Raw genomic sequence first — 11,800 nt, 5'->3', positions numbered from 1 at the left:
TTTACTGAATGTTGTCACTGAACAGACTTGTAATGAGCAGGTATTTTGGAGTCTTGGGAGCTTAAAAGAAAATCAGGACTCAGACTGCCACCAGGGTTATGCAATCTAAAAGTATATTAACCACTTTTAAGAATTATATGTTTTTCTTTTCTTTCTTTTTTTTTTTTTTGAGCTTTTGTCGGTTCGACGCGCTCATTTCATTTGAATGTGGTTGGTTCTGAAAATGAAGCATGTAGTTACTTTTCCATTAACATACATAACAGCATTTTAAAGTACCTAAATTCCTTTTGGAAGGCCAAGGCTGGTCGATCACCTGAGGTCAGGAGTTCCAGACCAGCCTGACCAACATGGTGAAACCCGTCTCTACTAAAAAATACAAAAACTAGCCCCGGGCGTGGTGGCACGTGTCTTTAATCCCAGCTACTCAGGAGGCTGAGGCAGGAGAATCGCTTCAGCCCGGAGGCGGAGGTTGCAGTGAGCTGAGATCCGGCACTGCACTCAGCCTGGGCCAAAAAGTGAGACTCCGTCTCAAAAAAAATAATAATAAAATAAAGTACTTAAATTCCTGAAAGCAGTGCTTAATTCTGCAGCGCATGTACTAAAATTAGAACAGTACAGACATTAGTATGGCCCCTGCCCAAGGGTAACATGCAAATTCGTGAAAGGGTTCCATATTTTTAAATATATACACCTACTATGTAACCACAAAAATTAAAAATAAACACATAAATTCCTGAAAGTTGTGCCAATCTAATCCACAAAATCCGTTTAATTTTTTTTATTTTTATTTTTTGTGGGTACATGGTATTTATATTTATGAGGTACATGAGATTTTGATACAGGCATACAATAATAATCACATCAGGGTACATGGAGTAGCCATCTCAAATATTTATCCTTTCTTTGTGCTACAAACAATCCAATTATACTCAGTTATTTTTAAATGTTTAATGAATTATCGTTGACTATAGTCACTCTTGTGCTGTTAAATACTAGATCCAATTCTGTCTATACTTTTGTACCAATTAACCATCCCCACTCCACTCCTTAATTCCCCACTACCCTGCCCAGCCTTGTAACCATCATTCTACTCTCTATCTCTGTTAGTTCAATTAATTTTTAGCTCCCACAAATAGGTGAGAACATGCAAAGTTTGTCATTCTGTACCTGGCCTATTTCATTTAACATAATGACATCGGTTGCATCCATTTTGTTGCAAATAACAGGATCTCATTTTTTTTTTATGGCTGAATGCTACTATGTTGTGTACATAAACCACATTTTCTTTATTTGTCTGTTGATAGATGCTTAGGTTGTTTCCAAATCTTGGCTGTTGTGAACGGTGCTGCAATAAACATGGGAGTGCAAGTATATCTTAGATATACTGATCTCCTTTCTTTGGGGTATATACCTATCAGTGGCATTGCTGGATCATGTGGTAGCTCTATTTTTAGTTTTTTGAGGAATCTCCAAACTATTCTCCATAGTGGCTGTACTAATTTACATTCCTGCCAACAGTGTACAAGGGTTCTTTTTTCTCCGCATCCTCATCAGCATTTGTTATTGCCTGTCTTTTGGATATAGGCCATTTTAACTGCGATGAAATGATATCTCATTGTAGTTTTGATTTGCATTTCTCTGGTGATGAGTGATGTTGAGCAGCTTTTCATATACTTGTCATTTGTATGTCTTCTTTTGATAAATGTCTATTCACATCTTTTGCCCATTAAAAAAAATTTTTTTTAAGACAGGGTCTTGCTCTGTCACCCAGGCTGGAATGCAGTGGTTTGATCATAGCTCACTGCAGCTTCGAACTCCTCAAGTAATCCCCCCCACTTCAGCCTTCTGAATAGCTGGGACTAGAGGTATGCACCACCACACCCAGCTAAATTTTCTCTTATTTTTTTATTTTCTTTTTTTGTAGAGATGGGGTTTCTACAAAAAAACAGCCTGACCATGTTGCCCAGGCTGGTCTTGAACTCCTGGCCTCAAGTGATCCTCTTGCCTTGGCCTCCCAAAGTGCTGGGATTACAGGTGTGAACCATTGTGCCTGGCCCTTTTGTGCTTTTTAAACTCAGATTATTATAATTTTTCCTATTGAGTTGTTCAAGCTCCTTATATATACTGGTTACAAATCCCTTGTCAGATGGATAGTTTGCAAATATTTTTTTCCCATTCTGTGGATTGTCTGTTTGTTGATTGTTTCCTTTGCTGTGCAGAAGCTTTTTAACTTGATGTGATCACATTTATCCATTTTTGTTTTGAATGCCTGTGCTTTTAGGGTATTACTCAACATCTCTTTTGCCCAGCACAATGTCCTAGAGAGCTTCCTCAATGTTTTCTTTTAGTAGTTTCATAGTTTCAGATCTTAGATTTAAGTCTTTAATCCGTTTTGATTTGATTTTTGTGTATGGTGAGAAATAGAGGTCTAGTTTCATTCTTCTGCATATAGCTATCCAGTTTTCCCAGCTCCATTCATTAAAGAGACTGGCCTTTCTCCAATGTATGTTCTTGGCACCTTTGTCAAAAATGACTGTAGATGTATGGAGTTGTTTCTAGGTTCTCTATTCTGTTCCATTGTTTTTGTTTTTGAGATGGAGTCTGCCTCTGTCGCCCAGGCTGGAGTGCAGTAGTGAGATCTTGGCCCACTTTTACCTCCACCTCTCGGGTTCAAGCGATTCTTCTTCCTCAGCCTCTCAAGTAGCTGGGATTACAAGTGCATGCCACCACACCTGGCTAAGTTTAGTATTTGTAGTAGAGACAAGGTTTCACCATGTTGGCCAGACTGGTCTCAAACTCCTGGCCTCAAGTGATCTGCCTGCCTCAGCCTCCCAAAGGGCTCAAAGTGCTAGGAATACTGGTGTAAGCCACCATACCCAGCTAATTTTTGTAGTTTTAGTAGAAACAGGGTTTCACCCTGTTGGCCAAGCTGATCTCGAACTCCTGACATCAAGGTGAGAGGTGGCAACGTGCTAGCAGCCCTCGCTCTCGGCACCTCCTGGGCCTCGGGTCCATTCTGGCAGTGCTTGAGGAGCCCTTCAGCCTGCTACGGCACTGTGGGAGCCCCTCTCTGGGCTGGCCCAGGCTAGAGCCGCCTCCCTCTGCTTGCGGGGAGGTGTGGAGGGAGAGGCGCGGGAGGGAACCGGGGCTGCGCGTGGTGCTCGTGGGCCAGCGCGAGTTCTGGCGGGCACGGGCTTGGCGGGCCCTGTGGGCCCTGCACACGGAGCAGCCAGCCAGCACCACTGGCCCAGGATGGTGAGGAGCTTAACACCCAGGCCAGCAGCTGCAGAGGGTGCCAGCGCACCAGCACTGCGCTCGAGTTCCCGCCAGGTTTCAGTTGCCTCCCAGCAGGGCAGGCTGGAGACCTGCAGCCCGCCATATCCGAGCCTCCCACCCCCACTCGCAGTGGGCTCTCCCGCAGCCCGAGCCTCCCGACCGGCACCGCCCCCTGCTCCATATCGCCCAGTCCCATCAACCACTCAAGGGTTGAGGAGTGCAGGGGCCACTAGGGACTGGCGGGCAGGTCCGCCTACAACGCCCATGCGTGATCCACTAGGTGAAACCAGCTGGGCTGCTGAGTCTAGTGAGGACTTGGAGAACCTTTATGTATAGCTAAGGGATCACAAATACACCAATCAGCATTCTGTGCCTAGCTCAGGGTTTGCAAATACACCAATTGGTACTCTATCCAACTAACCTAGTGGGGACTTGGGAGAACTTTTATGTCTAGCTAGAGGATTGTATGCACCAATCAGCACCCTGTCAAAACGGTCCAATCAGCTCTCTGTAAAGTGGACCAATCAGCAGGATATGGGTGGGGCCAGGTAAGGGAATAAAAGTAGACTGCCCGAGTCAACTAGTGGCAACCCACTGGGGTCCATGTCCACACTGTGGTAGTTTAGTTTTTTCGCTCTTTGCACTAAATCTTACTGCTGCTCACTCTTTGGGTCCATGCTGCCTTTAAGAGCTGTGATACTGCGAAGGTCTGCAGCTTCACTCCTGAAGCCAGCAAGACCAGGAACCCACCGGGAAGAATGAACAACTCTAGAGGCGCTGTCTTTAAGAGCTATAACACTCACTGCCAAGGTCTGCAGCTTCACTCCTGATAGCGAGACCGCGAACCCACCAGAAAGAAGAAGCTCCAGACACATCTGAATGTCTGAAGGAACAAACTCCGGATCCACCATCTTTAAGAACTGTAACACTCACCGCGAGGGTCCGTGGCTTCATTCTTTAAATCAGTGAGACCAAGAACCCATCAATTCCGGACACAAAGGGTTCCACCTGCTTCAGCCTCCCAAAGTGCTTGGATTACAGGCATAAGCCACTGTGCCTGGCCCTCTTCCATTGATCTTTATGTCTTGTTTTTATGCCAACACCATGTCATTTTGGTCACTGTAGCTCTGTAGTATAATTTGAAGCCTGGTAATGTGATTCGTCCAGTTTTGTTCTTTTTACTCAGGATAGCTTTGGCTATTCTGAGTCTTTTATGGTTCTATATAAGTTTTCGGATTTTTTTTTCTTATTTATGTGAATAATGTCATAGGTATTTTGATAGAGATTGCATTTAATCTGTAGATTGCTTTGGATAATATGGACGGTTTAACAATATGGATATTTCCAATTTGTGAACATGGAATATCTTTCCATTTTTTGTGTCCTCATCAATTTCTTACAATTTTCACTGTAGAGATCTTTCACTTTGGTTAATTTCTGGGTAGTTAATTTTATTTCTAGGTATTGTATATGGAATTACTTCTTCGATTTCTTTTTCAGATTGTTCACTATTGGCAGTACAAATGCTACTGATTTTTATGTGTTGATTTTTTATCTGCAACTTTACTGAATTTGTTTGTAAGATCTAATAGTTTTTTGGTGGAGTCTTTAGGTTTTTCCAAAGATAAGATCACCTCATCTGCAAAGGATAATTTGACTTCTTCCTTTCCAATTTGGATGCCTTTTATTTATTTCTCTCGTCTGATTGCTCTAGCTAGAACTTCCGGTACTATGGTGAATAACAGTGATGAAAGTGGGCATCTTTGTCATGTCCCAGGTATGAGAGGAAACGCTTTAAATTTTTCCTCATTCAGTATGATACTAGATGTGGATCTGCTGTATATAGATTCTATTATGTTGAGTTTTATACCCAGTTTTTTAAAGGTTTTTATTTTGAAGGGATGTTGAATTTTATCAAATGCTTTTTCAGCATCAATTAAAATGATCGTATGGTGTTTGTCCTTCATTCTGTTGATGTGATGTATCACATTGTTTTGCATATGATGAATCATTCTTGCATCTGGGATAAATCCCACTTAGTCATGATGAATGATCTTTTTAATGTGCTGTTGAATGCACTTTGCTAGTATTTCGTGTTGAGGATTTTTGCATCAGTATTCACTGCGGTTTATTTTTTATTTTTATTTGTTTATTTATTTTGATGTGTCTGCCTGGTTTTGGTAGCAGGGTAATACTGGCCTCATAGAGTGAGTTTGCAAATATTCCCTCCTCTTCTATTTTTCGGAATTCTTTGAGTAGGATTGGTATTAGTTCTTCTTTATATGTTTGGCAGAATTCAGCAGTGAAGCCATTGGGTACCAGGCTTTTCTTTGCTGGGAGAGTTTTTTATTATGGCTTTGATCTCATTACGTGTTATTGGTCTGCTCAGTTTTTGGATTTCTACATGGTTAAATTCTGGTAGGTTGTATGTGTCTAGGAATTTTTTCATTTCTTCTAGGTTTTCCAATTTATTGGGATATAGTTGCTCATAGTAACCACTAATGATGCTTTGAATTTCTGCAGTATTAGTTATAATGTCTCCTTTTTTGTCTTTGATTTTATTTATGTGGGTCTTCTCTTTTTTCTCAGTCTGGCTAAAGATTTGTCAATTTTATCTTTTCAAAAACCAACGTTCTGTTTCATTGATCTTGTTTATTGTTTTCCTCGTTTCAATTCCGTTGATCTCTGCTCTGATCTTTATTATTTCTTCTACTAATTTGCAGTTGGTTTGCCTTTGCTTTTCTAGTTCTTTAAAGTGAATCATTAGTTTATTTGAAGTTTTTCTACTTTTTTTGATAATAGTATATAGCTATAAACTTTCCTCTTAGTACTGCTTTTGCTGTATTCCATAGGTTTTGGTATTTTGAACTTCCATTATGTGTTTCAAAAAAAGTTCCAGTTTTCATCTTAATTTCTTCATTGACTCAGTGGCCATTCAGGAGCATATTGTTAATTTCCATGTGTTTGTATAGTTTCAAAAATTCCTCCTGTTATTAATTTCTAATTGTATTCCACTGTGGTCTGAGAAGATATTTTACATTATTATACTTTAAATTTTTGAATGTTTTAAGGAAATGTTATGTAAATATTTGTTAGGTCCATTTGTTATATTATGCAGATTAAGTCCAGTATTTCTTTGTGGAATTTCTGTTTGAATGATTCATTCAGTGCTGAAGGTAGAGTGTTGAGATGTCCCCAGCTATTATCCTATTGGAGTCCATCTCTCTTTAGCACTAATAATATTTGCTTTAGATACCTGATTGCTCCAGTGTTGAGTGATATGTATTTAAAATTATATCCTCTTGTTAAATTGACTTTTTTATCATTATATAATGAGCTTCTTTGTCTCTTTTTGTAGTTTTTGTCTTCAAATCTATTTTGGCTGATAGAAGTGTATCTATTCCTGCTCTTTTCCGGTTTCCATTTTCATGGAATATCTTTTTGAATCCTTTTATTTTCAGCCTATGTATTTCTTTATAAGTGAAGTATGTTTCTAGTAGACAACAGATTGTTAGGTGTTGTTTTTATCCATTCAGCCCTGTATGTCTTTGGATTGGAGATATTAGTCCTTTTACATTCAATGTTACTATTGTCAAGTAAGGTCTCACCCCTGACATTTTGTTTTCTGGTTCCTTTGTGGTCTTCTCTTCCTTCTTTCCTTCCTTCTTGTCTTCCTTTTAGCGAAGGTGATTTTCTCTAGTGGTATGTTTTAATTTCTTGCTTTTTGTTTTTTTGTGTGTGTGTCCATTGTATGTTTTGATTTGAGATTACCATAAGGCTTGCAAATAATATCTTATTACCCATTATTTTGAACTTATGACAACTTAACACTGATTGCATAAACAAGCAAGCAAAAAGAAAACTAATAAAAACTCTACCCTTTAATTCAGTCTCCCTGCTTTTTAACTTTTTCATTTCTATTTATATCTTGTTGTAATATTTATGTCTTGAAAAATTGTAGTTATTATTTTGATTGGATCATCTTTTACTCTTTCTACATATTAGTAGTTTACACACCATAATTACAGTGCTATAATATTCTGTGTTTTCTCTGTGCTTACTATTACCTGTTAGTTTTGTACCTTCAAATGATTTCTTATTGCTCATTAGCATACTTTTCTTTCAGATTGAAGAACTCCATTTAGCATTTCCTATAAAACAGGTCTGGTGTTGATAAAATCCCTCAGCTTTTGTTTGCCTGTGAAAGTCTTTATTTCTTCTTCATGTTTGAAGGATATTTATGCTAGATGTACTATGCTAAGGTAGAATTTTTTTTTTCCTTCAGCACTTTAAATGTGTCGTGCCGCTGTCTCCTGGCCTGGAAGGTTTCCACCGAAAAGTTTGCTGCCAGACATATGGGAACTCCATTGTATGTTATTCGTTTGTTTTCTCTTGCTGCTTTTAGGATCCTTTCCTTATCCTTGACCTTCGGGAGTTTGATTATTAAATGCTTTGAGGTAGTCTTCTTTGGGTTAATTCTGTGAGTGTTCTGTAGCCTTCTTGTACTTGGATATTGACATCTTTCTCTAAGTTTGGGTTTGGGAAGTTCTATGTTGTTATCCCTTTGAATAAACTTTTTTTTTTCTTTTGCATAAAATGCAGATCCTGCACAACCTTTGAATAAACTTTCTATGCCTATTTCTCTCTCTACCTATTCTCTAAGGGTAATAACTCTTAGATTTGCTCTTTTGAGGCTGTTTTCTAGATCTTGTATGTGTGCTTCATTGTTTTTTATTCTTTTTTCTTTTGTCTCCTCTGACTGTATTTTCAAATAGCCTGTCTTCAGGCTCACTAATTCTGCTTGATCAGTTCTGATGTTAAGTGGCTCTGCTGTCTTCAGCATGTCAGTTGCATTTTTCAGCTCCAGAATTTCTGCTTCGTTTCTTTTACTTATTTCAGTCTCTTTGTTATATTTATCTGATAGGATTTTGAATTCCTTCTCTATGTCTTCTCTGTGTTATCTTGAATTTCTTTGAGATTTCTCAAAACACCTGTTTTGAATTCCTTTTGAAAGGTCGCAATATCTCTGTCTTTGTGGGACAGGGATTTTTCACTGGTGTCTCATTTAGTTCATTTGATGAGGTCATGTTTTCCTGGATGGTCTTGATGCTTGTGGATGTTCGTCAGTGTCTGGACATTGAAGAGTTAGGTATTTATTGTAGTCTTTGCAGTCTGGGCTTGTTTGTACTCACCCTTCTTGGGAAGACTTTTCAGTTATTCAAAAGGACTTGAGAATTGTGATCTAATTTTTTTTCCCACCACAGCTGTATCTGGATTAGAGGGCATTCCAAGCCCAGTAACACTATGGCTCTTGCAGACTCAAAGAGGTACTGCCTTGCTGGTCTTGGGTAAGATCCGGTAGAATTCTCTGGATTGCCAGGCAGAGCCTCTTGTTCTTTTCCCTTACTTTCTCCTAAACAAATGGAGTCTTTCTCTCTCTGCTGAGCTGCCTGGAGCTGCAGGAGGTGTTGCACAAGCACCCCTGTGGCTACTACCACTGTTACTGCACTGGGTGAGACCTAAATCCAGCACAGCACTGGGTCTCATCCATGGCCCACAATAATCACTGCCTGGCTACCACTTGGGTTCATTCAAGGTCGTAGGCCTCTACAATAAACAGGTGGCAAAACCAGCTAGGCTATATCCTTCCCTTCAGGGTAGTAAGATCCCCCTGGTCCTGAGGGCATTCAGAGATGCCATGTAGGAGCCCGAGCCTGGAGTTAGAACCCTTAGGAATCTACCTGGTATTCTATTCTACTGTGGCTGAACTGGCACCCAAGCCACAAGACGAAGTTCTTCCCATTCTCCCCTTCCCTTTCCACAAGCATAGGAGTCTCTCCCATGGCCACCACCACCCCAGGCATGCAGCAAGTACTGTCTGGCTACCTGCTGTTGTTCATTCAAGGCCCAAGAGCTCTTCAGTCAATTTGGTAAATGCTGCCAGGTCTGGGACTCTTTCATCAGGGCACTGGACTTTTCTCTGGCCCAAGGCAGGTCCAGAAATGCCATCTAAGAGACAAGACCTGGAATCTGAGACCCCCAAGAGCCCACATGATGCTCTACCCCACTGTGGCTGAGCTGGTACCTAAGCTGCAAGACAGAGACCCCTTTATTCTTCTTCTGCTTTTCTCAAGCAATAGTCTGTCCTTGTAGCCACCACACCTGGGAATATGCTTGGTCACACTTGAAGCTAGTATAGTACTGGGTCTCACCCAAGGCCTACAGCAAGTACTACCTGGTTACCACTGCAGGTTTTTCAGGGCCCAAGGGTTCTTTAGTCAGCAGGTGATGAATCTTGCCAAGACTGGGTCTTTCCCCTCAAGGCAGCAGATTCCCTTCTGGCCCACGGTATATCTAGAAATGTCATCCTGGAGCTAGAGCTTGGAATGGGGGCCTCAGGACTCTGCGTGATGCCTGTCCTATTGTGGCTGAGCTTGTGTCCAAGATGCAAGACAATGTCCTCTAAATTTATTTTTCCCTCTCCTTTCCTCAAGCAGAAGGAAGGTGTCTCTTTGGAGTTCTGCTGCCTGGGGTTATGAGGAGGGGTGGTGCAGGCACTCTAATTGGCTGCCCTGGCTGGTGTCTCACTAGGTCATGTGCCCCCCATGTCCACTGACTGCAAACCCAGCACAGCACCAGGACTTGCCCAGGAATGGCAGTCCTTATGTCCTAGACCACCTTTCAACTTTATTTAGGACCCCAGAGCACTTTAGCCTGTGGTATGAGGTCTGCCAGAATGCATTCTGAGCACTGGCATGGGCTGAGCCCTCTGGCTAGGGCAGGTCCAGATGACCCTTTCATGGGTTCTGCCTGAGTTCTGCCTGGTGGTGTTTTCCATTGTTACAGGGGAGCACTGTGTTCCCATGCCAGTTTCCACAATTACTGCACTCTTCCTGCTCCAAGTGCATGGGTTCTCTCTTGGCACCATAGGGCCCCTGCTAGGGAATGAGGAAGGGGTTGTGTTGGCAATGGAAGACTGTTTTTCCTACCCTCTTCACGGCCTCTTTCAGTGATACGAAGTTCAAAACATATACTGTGATCGCTCACATGATTTTTGTTTCTCATGACAGTACTTTTTTGTAGGGGTAGTAGTTCAATTTGGTGTTCCTGCAGGAAGGAAGATTGGTGGAGGCTTCTATCTGGCCATCTTGCTTTGCCTTCTCCCCAATCCAGATAATTTAAATAATATCTGACACTTACAGAGTGTTTATAAGACCTTTGTATAAATTGTTCCATTATGTCTTTGTTTTCATTTTGAGTGTTCTTGCAGTATTTTCAGGTTAAATAATAAAGCGAGCATATCAAATTTTAGCCTTAATCTTAGCTTTGCGTTTCACCTTGTGAATTTGTTGTCGTGGTTTGCACTTCATAATGACATGATTAAAACAGGCCACAATGACTACATAGAGGATTATTCTTACAGCAGATGGGTTATATCGGTATTTTCATATTTTTATTTTGAAGTTGTAGGTAAGGTCTTATTTAAATATAAAACCCAGAGTTGGTGAGATTGTAGAGAAACAACTCAGATCCTGTTGATGAGAGTGCAAATTGGTATATAAGCTAAAACTCCCAATACCTACATGATAGGAACTGAGTCCTCCTTTCAGTGCCCACAGTAGTATATTTACAGTAGGGCTTATCTCACACACTCAACTGAGGCAGTTCATGGTACCTTCTCAGTCTCCAGTGTCACCTGTTGTAAAATCCTTACTGAACAACTCTTCTTACTGATATATGATGTAAGAGCATTTTATACGTTAAATTATAGCATAGTAGCTAAGAGGATCCTCTGTGTTGGAATCTTTACTGTACTAGCCATGTGATCTTGGTTAAGTTACTTAGCACCTGTGCGCATCAGTTCGTCATCTGTAAAATGAGGATAATAGAATTTATCTCATTGGTTGTAAAGATTAAATAAGAAAACATTTATAAGACATCATAGTACCTGGCTCATGTTAATCACTAAATAAAGGTTAATTTTTACGATTATCAATATTATAAAATGTTTGTACATTTTCTAAAAGCAAAATTCTGGAAAGTATGTGCTGAGCACTAAACTGTGTCTACTTCAAAATTCTTATGTTGATGCCCTAGTCCCCAGTGTCGACTGTATTGCAGATGGGGACTATAAGGTGATAATTAGGTTAAACGAGGCTATAAGGGTGGGGTCCTAATCTGATAGGGTTGGTGCCATATAGGAAGATGAAGAAACACCAGCGCTCACTCTCTCTGGCTCTCCAAGAAATGGACAAACTGACCATTTCTTGGAACAGAGCACGCACCAGGAACCAAATTGGCTGGCAATCAACCAATCCTTGATCTTGGATTTCCCAGCTTCCAGAACCGTGAGTAAATAAATTCCTGTTGTTTAAGCTGCACAGTCTAGGGTATTTTGTTATGGCAGCCTGAGGTGACTAAGATGGTATGTTTATGCATTTTTCAAAAGCAAATCTAATGTAAACTATTCAGGATAAACTGTTGTATTTCATAAATTCTAGGCAAATCTGTCAACGGGCCATGT

General features: G+C 40.7%; 1 non-coding gene across 1 annotated transcript; it reads left to right on the top strand.

The window, feature by feature from the left end:
• The first annotated feature begins 574 nt into the window (after positions 1–574).
• On the top strand, positions 575–679 carry LOC116268713. The gene has a single exon (XR_004175885.1). It is a non-coding gene; the product is annotated as a U6 spliceosomal RNA (small nuclear RNA).
• The last annotated feature ends 11,121 nt before the right edge of the window (positions 680–11,800 follow it).

Source organism: Papio anubis, chromosome 8 (assembly GCF_008728515.1).
Source record: "Papio anubis isolate 15944 chromosome 8, Panubis1.0, whole genome shotgun sequence".
Lineage (NCBI taxonomy): Eukaryota > Metazoa > Chordata > Mammalia > Primates > Cercopithecidae > Papio > Papio anubis.
The sequence above is the reverse complement of the archived record's forward strand: the minus strand, read 5'-3'. Positions and strand labels throughout refer to the sequence as shown.